Raw genomic sequence first — 12,826 nt, 5'->3', positions numbered from 1 at the left:
AATTAGAGTCTTTGCCTAATCTTTTAAGGGTCTGTCTTAAAGCTGACACAGCAAAGACAAGGGATAATAGATAAAATTAAATTAAAAAATTATACAAGATTAATTAAAGAAAATAAATAGATATAAAAGATGTTAGATAAAATTAAATAAAGAAAGTATGTATATATATAAGAGGCTAATAATTATTAATATGTGTACATAGATGATAAGTTAGGTAAAAATATTAGATATGTTAACAAATATCCATTAAAATATGTATATAAATATAAAAGAGAATAATAATTATCAGTATATATTTATATATATGGTAAGTTAAGTGAATTTTAATTATGTTAACCAGTGCCCATTAAACCCATCTTTTAATTCAAGAAATCAATCATTAGTTGCACATTGATAGAGCTCAATTATTAGGCTAATGGAAATAATAGTACTTACTACATTTATTTTTTGAAAATAGTATATTTTTTCAATTGATAGTATTACATTGTAGTAGTTTTTTTTTTTGAAGTGACACCACGGAAGAAATAGTTAACACTTTAAAAAGACATTAACTGGTATTACACGTTTTAATTAAATTGTCATACAGAAGGAAGACATTAGGTTTGTTGGAACATTATTTAGGATTAAACTTTTTATACATTGATAGTGTAGTAATTTTTTTTATGTTAATAGTTATAAATGTATGCTACATCTTCATGATTTAACTTTTAAATTCAAATTCATATTATGTGATATGATATAAATCTATTACTTTTAAAAAAATATATACACTAATAATGTAAAAAAATTACTCTATTATTTATACATTGATAGTGTAGTAATTTTTTTTATGTTAATAGTTATAAATGTATGCTACATCTTCATGATTTAACTTTTAAATTCAAATTCAAATTATGTGATATGATATAAATCTATTACTTTTAAAAAAATATATACACTAATAATGTAAAAAAATTACTCTATTATTTATACATTGATAGTGTAGTAATTTTTTTTTATGTTAATAGTTATAAATGTATGCTACATCTTCATGATTTAACTTTTAAATTCAAATTCATATTATGTGATATGATATAAATCTATTACTTTTAAAAAAATATATACACTAATAATGTAAAAAAATTACTCTATTATTTATTCGTACATATCCATTTCACTTAGTGGTAACTTTTTTTTTTTGAAGGAACTTAGTGGTAATTTTATTGACACCCAAAACAAAAAATCTCAATCAGATGGCCAACTTTTGCCAACAATTGCATCAAAAGTGCCCTACTCATATATTTTCCCCGTTCCAATATTAGAGCCGTTTTTCAGAAATTCAACTTTTTATAAAAATATGATATCTAGATGATGTGGCATTGATAAATTGATATATATATCCTTTGTATTTAAAATATTCTCTTAATAAATATGTATTGAAAATTTTAAAAACTACTTTTTTAAATGATATGATTAAAAAGTATATGTTAATTTTAAAATATTAATAAAATAAAAATATGACAACAACGATGGAACAGTCATCCATTGGTACATTCTAGTCATAACGTTGATTTATCATACTAGGCTTCTTCATGTCAAAGTACGATACGTCAACATCAGGAACCACCAAGAACGACTAAAAGGTTGGTACATTATGAGCCATATCATACTACGTCACAAAAGGGTTTTTCTATTTAGTGTTTTAAAAGATGCACCAAAAAAAATTGTCCAGTATCACTTTTTTCATCAAAAAATGCAATTCAAAACTGTATTGATAATCTTAGAATTTTTAAACAACGGATCTACCTCTTTCTTTATGTGTACACAGTGGCTGGCGGAGCCAGAAAAAGTTTTCAGTAGGAGTAAAAGTAACGTTAAAATTTTTTACCTACTCATTTTTTAGTTTTTTAAGTAAAAAAAAATTCACCAATAAGTTGAAATAAAAAGTCTTTTTTTCAGTTTACTTTAAATGGAATTTCGTGATCCACATATTCTTTTAAAATATTAGTTCATAAACCAATTTAGAGAACCACATAATTCTTTTACTTCCTTCATAAAAAAAAGCTTTGGAAACACATTTAAAATTATATCAAAATTTTACAAGTATTGCCCGTGCCCCCACCTTAAATCAGCCACTGTGTGTACACGATTTGGTGTAACTCGCGTTGGGATATCAAACAGGAAAACCTATCACGTTTTCATGAATACCTAAGAGCTATAGTTAATTTTCAACCAATCATATACAAGAGAACAAACAAATAGATCCATGATGTGTTAAATTGTGATCTAAAGTTGGGAATCATATTATCAACTAGAATCGAAACATAATAACACTTTTTTCTAAAAAATTACAAATAGCAACACCTATTTCATTTTTGAGTCAGGTTAAAGGTGCTCATTAGCCACTCATTGAAATGTACTTCAACTGATAAATTTTTTAAAAAGTAAAATTAATTAAGAAAAGCGTATAAATGCATGGTAGGTTGGACACATATTAGGATAACCCTTCATTTTTAACCGGGGAGAAAGGTTCCAACTAAAGATTTACAACGGTAACAATGGGCATTCATCTAAAAATTTTTGTTTTGAATTATCAAGTTTAATGCTACTCTTTTTTTCTTTTTATATTTTGTAAAAAGAGTTAAAATGAATTCGATTTCGATCACTATCACGAGGAAGGATATGTTTGCGGGATCATAGATCATTCACATATACTCTTACAAATCGCTCACCAATACAACTTTCACATCAACAATGAAATTTTGTGAGGAAGTGATTTGTTTTTATCAATTGAGTCAATTTATGTTCGTGGTACAGTGCTACTATGTTATTACAACTATTACTCAAATTGTCATATTATTAATTAATCTTACTTGTTTAAAAATTTAACAGTTGAAGTAAGATTAACAGTTTCTTTAACAGCTATTACTCAAAATATGGACCTGCTGTAATATAACATTAGTTTCTTTCAATTTCTGCTGACAAAATTATAAATCAAACAGTAAGTCAGAAAACGACAGACATTTGAAACGATTAAACAAAAATTAAAATACATCTCGATTTCCGCGGAAATATCGGAGACAGATCACCTGGAGATTCGAGTGGACTGGCAGTCACGTGGTCTTAGTGGGTGAGGCACGTGACATGGTGTCCCATTACGTACCAAATTCTATTAGGAGTAAATTAAATATCTAATTAATTCATTCATTAATTGGACCACTTAATTAAATATTTGTATAAATATCTGAATTTAGATTATTTAATCCTGCTTGTTAATGCAACACAGCTAAAAAGGATATGTCCTTTCATAGTTTTTCTAACCTTTTTTCTTTTTTTTTTGTGATCTACTTCTATAGTTTTTGTATTTTTTTCCATACAGTTTAAATTAAAAAAGTATTAGTTGAACCAGAACACAATTAAATTCAAAAAAAAAAAAAAATTAGATGTTGGATCCATTAAGCTTAAGGTACACTTAGAGATGAATTAATTCTTTTGTTAAACTTTTCTTTTTGTGTCAGGAGATTCTTCTTGGGATTATTCAGTTGATAAAGTATTACTTTGGTGTAGGTTTCTGAAAACTAGACAGGGTTTTTTGTTTTTTGTTTTTTGGTGGTGTCGGGGTTTTTTTTTAAAAAAAAAAATATATAATGATCTAGAATTCCAGATCTCTTAGCTAGTTGTTAGCTTGCCTTTGTTTTTTCTTTTGACTTGAACATATTTACAGTTTTCATTTTTTTAAAATTAAATTCGTCTCCTTTGCCAAGAATTTTTGGTTAATGTTTCCTCATGCTCTCTCGTTGGCATAAATAAAAAAATGGTGAAATGGTGATTAAAAATGAATGTTTATTTTTAAACTCATCATTAAAAGTTTAGTTCAACTCTCAACTGATTGTTGCAGTGTCTGCAAATCAAGATACGATTTTGATTAACTCCAAGTTAGCTTGTTAATTATTACATGGACACTTTTCACAAGAGAATAAAGGTTTGATGCATATATAGTTTTTGTGAAACATTAAAAAAAGATTAATTACAATTAATCCACTGAAGGTGTACCCTATTTCTCGCTTTATCCCCTAACTTTTAATTTTTGTCACTTAACTTCCTGTAGCACAAAATTACCTTTCCATTAATTTGACTTTTCATTTATCTTTTTCCCTTTCACCTTTTTCCCCTCTTTTATTTATTTTTTCTCTTTCTTCTTACTTCCATCATTTCCAATAAAAACTCCATCTCAACGGAAAATTTTATTTTGAATTTGTAATTGCATTTCTAGGTGAAGTTTTTTAATTGTGATTAACCCAAAAAAATAAACAAAAGAAAGAAAGGAAGATAATTATATGGGCAAAAGTCAAGGAGGTCTTAGTCTAGAAATCAATTATGTTGAGATCTCTAAAGTCTTGGATTCAAATCTCCTTTCCTCTTCCTCTTTTTTTAAATCTCACTTCTCTCTCTCTCTTGGCATCCATTTTTTTTAAAAAATTACATGGGCAAAAATATCACTTTTATCTTCTCTCCCAAAACAACTGCAAAAATAGCAAATATTTGACTGAAACAAGTAATCTAATTTCTGGAAAATCCCATCCTTACAGAGTTCTCTTTTTTTTTTTTGAAAACAAATTGATAGGTCGCAATTTTGTTATATATTTTATAATTAATTCCTTCGCATTATACTACCAAATGTGCGTTAACTAGTAGATTTTATTTACTTTTGGGAATTTGTGCTGTTCGCAAGGAGTTGGAACAGAAAGTGATAAAAAGGCGCAAATTCCTCACTACATTAGCTTTGAGCCGTCTAGCGTTGCAAAGTGGGCTACAAACCATTGCCAAGGTTGTTTCTTGATTAGAGCGTAGTTATTATTAATTTGGTTTTAATAATTTGTCATTTCATTTTTAGTTGGCCATTTATTTTTATTTGAACCATTTAATTATTACCAAAAAACTCCTCTTTGTTAATTTGAATTTGAAAAGAGACAAATAACCTCAATCCCTATGGATTCGACCCTGCTTATCACTATCTACAGAAATTATATTTTGTTTGAGTAGGTATTTATTATTGCACAGGCTCGACAACCTGTCACAAATGTCTCAAACGGGCCAAGTTGCCTTCCCGATTGGTAATCATAAATTTGATAGGGAAAATGTAAAAGGTGAAAAAACCATAAACAGACCATTTTTACTAATCAACTAACCATCCCAAGAGAACGCATGATGTCTTCAATTCATTGACCCTTAAATAAATCATTCTTAAAGGGTCTTTCCATTTAAGTTCGCTAAGACTAAGAGAAACATATATATTTCTCCTAAGAATAAACTTCTAGAGAAAAGTATAAAACCTGTCAACAAAAATCCTTGGAAAGTCATAGCTCGATGCTGCTGATCAATACGCTAATTCCAGATGTGTTCGGATACAAAATTATTTGAAATATTATTTTATTTACATCATAAACATATTTTTTAATTCATCTTTCTATATTTCAAATTATTATTTTATTTCACATACATTACGTCACAAAAAATACTAGAATAATTATTCCATTACTTCTTTTTGGTTCAAAAGAAAAGTTTGTAATTCAACTGAGAATCTCACACGATCACTTAATTTACAACGTCCCAATGGACTTTAAGTCATTGTCGATTTTTCAAGAAACAGAAGGAAGAGAAAATGGGGAAAGACAGATTGGAGATGAGCACAAGAGAAACAAGCTCAGAAGAGGGCAAGATAAACAAGAAACCTGGATGTCCAGGGAGAAGTTTTCCACGCTGTCTTTGACGAGAGAATCAATTGTTTGAATAGAGGTGATGTATACTGCACACAATGGAGGATGGATTCACCGGTACATTTTCCAAATCAACAGAATGATGAGAAGCTGTTCCACAATATAAAAACATTTGGATCCATTTGATTAGTACACATTTTTGGAGTTTAATGTCACTATATTGAGCAATTTGGATCCATTTGATTAGTTGTAGAATATTATATATTTGGAAAATTACATATTACTTGTAGAAGGGTTAGACAATAACATTTCGACGTTAAGTCTTGAAAGCTCTTCTTAATGAGGATTTAACAGCTATGGCCTGAGTAGGATTGATGTAATTGTATTGAAAGAGAAGAAGAAAAGTTCTTATAGATGGGGTTAATATCATTTTGGCCTCTAAAGTGGTTAAATATCTCAATTTGTTCTCTCTAACTAAAAGGATCTTGATTTGGTCCTCCAAAGTAGCAAAACGTCTCAATTTGATACCTCTAACTAGGGGTGTGCAAAATCGAAAAATTCCGATTTACCGACCGAATTCGAATTGAATTCGGAATTTTCGAAATCGGTAAATCGGAAATCGGAATCGAATTCGGATTTCCCGAATTCATATATTTCGAATTTGGTTCGAATTCGGTAATGGAGTTTTTCAAATCGGAATTTCCGATTTCGAATTCACAATTCGAAATCGGAATTCGAATTCCGATTTCGATTTCAAATTCGTTTTTAATATATAAATATATTTTTTATACATGTAATATAAAATTTATACTATATAATATTATATAAAATTTATATAATATAATATAATATAATATAATATAATATAAAATTTATAAAATTTATATAATATTATATATTATTATAAATTTTATATTATATAATAATATATAAATTTTTCCGAATTCGGTGAAATCGGTGAAATCGGAATTTACCGAATTCCGAATTGAATTCGGTACGAATTCGAATTCGGAATTGGTGAATTCGAAATCGAATTCGGTCGAATTACCAGGTACCAAAATTTCGAAAAATTCCGAATTCAAACTTCCGAATTCGAATTCGATGCACACCCCTACCTCTAACTAGAAAAGTTTCATTTTAGTAAAGTAGCACAAAATCTCAATATGGTCTCTTAAATAAAAAAAATTCTCAATTTGGTCTTCCAAATTGAGAAAGTACCACCTTGGTTCTCCATTATTACATTAGTGGTTCAATAACTCTCGAAGAATCAAGTGGTAATAAACAAAACTAAGAAAGATTTATTACACTATTAAAATTTTTTTCCTATTTTAGCAATTTCAATGAAAAGTGCCTTCTTTTATTGAATTAATTTTTTGCACACTTTTTTAATCTCTAAATTGTTCAATATTATATCATAAATAACCTGCAAAAGATTGCATCATTGTCAGCAAAACACTAGGTTGCAAAATGCTTGCTAGACTTGTAGAACTATTAAAACAACTTCCTATCTTGTAGTTTAATTTTTCATATAATCAGCAAGCCTCTAATACCTTTAATATTATAGGATGATCAATTTGGAATAATTTTTTTCAATAAGAGGATCAAATTGAGGTTTTTTGTTTGAGGGATGAAATTGAGATGTTTGGGTATTTCAAAGGACCAAATTGAGAGCTTTTCAATATAAGGGACAAAATTGAAATTTTTATGGAGGACCAAAATGAAATTAATCCTTATTTATTCTAACAAGTGGGAACTTGTTCTACCAATTACTTAAGGGTCAATTTCTGGTCCTCCAAGTTGATCAAAAATCCGATTTTGGTCCTCAAAATGAATAATTCTCAGTTTGTTCCTTAAAGTGGTAAACTATATTCATTTGGTCCCTCAAATTGAGGAAGCCTCACTTTGGTCCTCCAAAATAGTACAAAGTCTCAATTTCTCCCTCAAATTTTAAAAACAAAACAATCTCATTTTGGATCTTCAATTTAAGAAAATAGTTTTAGTTCCAAACCTATTATAAATAAAGACAAAGACATCAAACTATTAAAGATAAAAACTAAGAATGATTATTTTATTATTCTAGTAAAGTTTTCTTGCTTTGCTTATTTCAATTAAAAAAAATTAGGATAATATAAGTGAAACCTCCATGTGGTTTGCAAAAGTCAATCCACTTCCCTATGGTTCAAAAATATGCATAAGATCCTCTTGTGGTTTCGAATGATGCACAATAATTGATAGTTCTAGCAAAGACATCTCGATGTTTGATTACAAAATGCGATAGAAGAAGGAAAATAAGAATTGGAGTTATTGTGGATATTTTCGAACCATAGAAGGTGGCTTGACTTTCTTGCAAATCGCAATGAAGTTCCACGTATTTTTCCCAAAAGATAACCTTCTTTTGTAGAGACTGTGTAACTTTTTTCCTTTACAAAACCTCTAACCTAAATTGCTGCTTGACAGAATCAAAAGTAACCAACAAAAGATTGCCCTTCGTCATCGGAAAATTAAGTTCACAATATTTCTTGTTGAACAATTAATAAAACTAGTTTATTTTCCTTCTTTTGCCGATTAAATTCTTTTACAAAACCAATTTTTAATGCTTTTAACAAAATTGGCTTAATTGATCATCTTGGACCAAGTTGAGAACTTTTTGGTTAAAGGATCAAATCGAGCTTTTTTGCTACTTTGGAAGACCCAAATGAGGGATTTTTCAGTTTAAGGGACCAATTTGACATATATTTGCTACTTTGGTAGTGAGAATTTTTTTGGTTTAACGGAGCAAATTGAGATTTTGAACCCCTTTGAATGAACAAAATTAAATTAACCCATAAATTAAAAGTGTTTGTTGATTATTAGTCCCTCTGGCTCTGTTTTTGTTCATCATGTATTTCCTTGCTCTTCGATGCTTTGTTTTTCAGAAAAGTTTAGGGTCGACTTACGAAAAATCAAATTCCAGAATTCTCTTCTATTTAAGATAAATTAACATACTCACTTTGAGAGTGTTAATCTCATAATATGGTTTTTGTCATGAAGTACCTGTTTGTCTCAATTTTATTCTTTTTTATTTATTCATGTAAAATTAAATTAACTCAGGTGTCAGACAATGGAGGGATTGTTACACCAACCAAAGTACCCCACCATAGCAAAAAAGAAAAAAAAAAGATTGGTGTCTTCGAAAAAGCATTGTTCCATTTGTAATTTTCAAGTGTATACTTCATCACTTCAATAGGAACCAAATCTTATTAAAAAGAAAGCATTATCCTAAACTAATGATATAAACAACTTTTTTTTTTTAAAAAAAAATTAATCATGCAGATCTCGAAATCACCTAGACAGATCACAACCAATAAATTAGTAATTACTACAACATAAACAATTAAGGCCAGTGGCTGGTTAGTATATGACTTAGCCAGCTCCAAGTCATTGAGTATGGAATCTATGAAATGCAAAAGAAAGCAACTGACCAATGTGAATCATTTTTTGTTATTAAGCCGCCATCTTTGAATCATGTTCATCCAAATACTTTTGATTACAAAATTGTCATCGGCACTCCATTATTGATGCATATGGGCTGGATTAAGAAGATTTCAGGAAAGACTTCCAGGACCGTATGAAATCCTTCCATTTTCCGTCATCATTATGAGAAGTGCAAGACTGGCAATGATCAGTTTGCTTCAAGGTACAGAACCATGGCAAAGATGTTGTCCAGTAGATTCTTCCCTTCGAAAGAGAGTGAGAAGAACTGGAGAAAGTACATGGCACTAACTTGCAAAACTCCCCTTGAAGAAATGCCAAGTTGTCCAAGCATTTCAGAAATTCCCAAATTCTGAAAGACACCAAACCTGAGGCTTATACTCCTCGAGTTTTAGGCTTCGGACCGATTCATCATTGTCGTCTCGACTTACCTGAGTCGTCGATGGTGTTAAAGCGTTTAGTACTCGCTGCTCGCAATGTCAAAGTGGTCGAAATTGTGAAATTTCTGAAAAGTTTTCCAAAGGCCTTTTGAAGAGAGAATCTACTCATGTTATGGCAACTACCTTGATTTTTGTGAGGAGACCTTGATGCTGATTGTGATTGTTGACTCCATATGCTTGCTTCAGCTCCTCCAAGATCTGGAGAGCTACCAGGAAAGTCCAAAGAAGGTGCAGGAGGAATTTAGTTTGATGATACCTGATTTAATGATGCTGGAGAACCAAATCCCAATCGCTATGATTCTACCAGTGTTACAGCATTGTAATCCTGAAAAAGGGGTTCTTTAAGGTGGTGAACATTCTATTCGACATTGCTTATAATTCCATTAGCAGATTTTCGCCAGTGAAATTGACCAACGATGACAGGGAACATATGAGAAAGATCTGAGGTCCTCCACAACATTTGCAGCGTTTTATGTATAATTTGGTTGTGGGCAGGAAGCTTGCTGCAATGTCACAACATGGTAATAAACTCCCAGGATTGATCGGGGAAATAAGCCCTGAATCTACAGGATCTAACATCTTGCAGCAGACAGGGGAATCTCTGATATACGCTGGGAAGCAAGCCAGAGAGTTTTTCATCCAGGCAATTGGGGAAATAAACTCTACAACCGCAGCTGCAAAAGCTGGAGGTCTCTAAGTCCCAGAATGGTTGGACAAGACTGCACAAGGTGTTGCGAAGGCTGTGAGCTTCACTGATCATAAGAAGCCAGAAACTGTATTCGATGAAGTTCATTCTGTTTCAGAACTTCACGATATTCCTAACATAACCATTCATGCCCTTCCAGTCGGATGTGGTTTCGGTAACATTGATTTTGACAAAACTAACAAAAAAGTCTACCTCCCAATCATGACTCTGAATTAGTTTTCAGAAGTCATATTGAGAAATTTGGTCGCGTTTGAAGCATCATATGTGGAGTTTACAAGGTGACCATCATCAGAAGTTAGAGATCATATGGGTCTAATGTGTGCTATTGTAAAAAAAAACGATGTGCAGTTGCTGAAGGATGCCAAGGTCATAGAAACGCAATTGAAAGATGAAGATGTAGTCAAAATATTCAAGTCAATGAAGATATCCATGGAAAAGCTAGGTCAGAAGTCCGAATTCATCGATGCATTTGGCAAATATACGAATCAAGATTTCGATAATCACCCGGTAGTCAAGGCCTGTAACTGGATAAAGAAATGGGCTCTTGCTTTGGTGAATTATGTAAAGCGAACTTGGCCTGTGTTTGTGGTGCTGCTGCTTTTTGTCCAAACGTTTTGTGGTATCTACGAATGCCGTCACCAGCCATGGTTTGGGATTATAGCAGAGACTGCTGCAGAACAGCACCTTCCTTTGCAGGATGCTTCATTTTTAAGCCTGGACCTGCAAGCTGGACTCTCGATACCCTGCAAACTTCTTCGATATTCCATTTAGCTACAAATTGGTGTCAATTATGGTGGTGCTTTCATACGGTTCTATACGATTATTGTAATTGCTACATTGTTTAGCGTATAGTCACATTACACTGTTGTGTTTATGAAAAAGTTGATGTAAGTGAACAAAACTTTACATATATTCGATACAACAATATAATGTAATTGCACACCAAAAATCATAAGTCACAATAACCGGATAAACACTAAACAACCATTCCTGCGCCCAATTGGATGGGGCAGGTAAGATCAGGCATGGCGTAATGGATTCAAGGAACCGTGCAGGCTTAATAGGGAGCTTAGATTTGTACCAACTCTTGATAGAAAAACATCAACGTATGCAAGTGTAAGCAAAATGCTTATATTAATCTTCAGCAACCGCAGAAATACATCACTGTCTTAGCCCCCGTCCCACCACCCAAGCTTTTGCCTAGTGTACCACTGCTATTTGTGGATTAATACTTCTTACCCCCTTATTATTTATTGGTATGTGTGTCAGTTGTTATGTTTGATGTTTGTCTCGCTTGGAGACTAGCTAATTTTGCTTTGTATTAGTGATCTATGTTTGGAAAAGTGTCAAGTCAATCTCCTAAAATAATGATCAGTTGATCATCCTACCCTTATGATATATCTAGTGTATGATAAAATGGTAATTTTCTGAAACATGCAAGGTGTTAGAACCCGAATATGCTGACTTTTCAGGCATAACTGTGAAACATTACGCTCATACTTGATATGTTGCAATGGGAATATGTTCCAATGTTGAAAGGTGAAAGAACATCTTTTGAGGAAATAATTAAGTAGTGTGCTCATTATGATGGGTGGCTTTTACGAATGGAGCCAAGTTAGACCTAATCAATGTAAAGGGGAAATAATTGAGTCTTCCAAAACAAAAAGTAGTGAGAGTAACTTTGATGCAAAGAAAATTAAGCATTATTTAGGGGTGCAATTATTCAACAGCAGGAGGTACAAGAGCAAGTTGTGCAGTTGATGATGACAAACACAAAATTGGACCGCATACCTTTAGCTTTAGTTCATTGATCATATATCTTTGCATCAGGTTGCCCGAATTAGTAAAGAATGACTATTATTGACATGATTTTGATACGTAGATCAATATAAACTGCTTGATGAAGATAGTAGCAGATATTTGACAGTATTGGTTGGGAGTTCGGTTTTACACAGGGATACTTGTAGTCGTTTCATCTGTTTGTGCATTTGAACCTTGGTCCTCTAATCAAGAACATAAGAAAGAGATAATGGGGAAAGGCGGATTGGAGATAAGCATCAGCATGGTGCTTAATTTCTTTTTGTTGCTTGAATTCTTGAAAAAGAGAAGCAAGCTTAGAAGAGGGCAAGATAAACAGGAAACCTTGATGTCTGGGGTGAAGTTTCCCACGCTGTCTTTGCCGAGGGAATTAATTGTTTGAACAAATTAAGGGCATGTCTATGGTGAAATTCAATAGTTTAGGGATGGAGACTGGAGTCTGGAGGGCGACATCACATAGCACGCAATGAAGGATGGATTTCACCATTTCATTGTCCAAATCAACCGAATGATGAGAAAATGTTCCATGATAGAAAAACATTTGGATCCATCTGATTAATTACACACATATTTGGAGTTTAATGTTACGATAACGAGCAATTTGGATCCGTTAGATTAGTTGTATAACATTATATATTTGAAAAATTACATATATTACTTGCAAAAGGGTTGCACAATAACATCTCGATTTTAAT

Source organism: Coffea arabica, chromosome 9e (assembly GCF_036785885.1).
Source record: "Coffea arabica cultivar ET-39 chromosome 9e, Coffea Arabica ET-39 HiFi, whole genome shotgun sequence".
Lineage (NCBI taxonomy): Eukaryota > Viridiplantae > Streptophyta > Magnoliopsida > Gentianales > Rubiaceae > Coffea > Coffea arabica.
The sequence above is the reverse complement of the archived record's forward strand: the minus strand, read 5'-3'. Positions refer to the sequence as shown.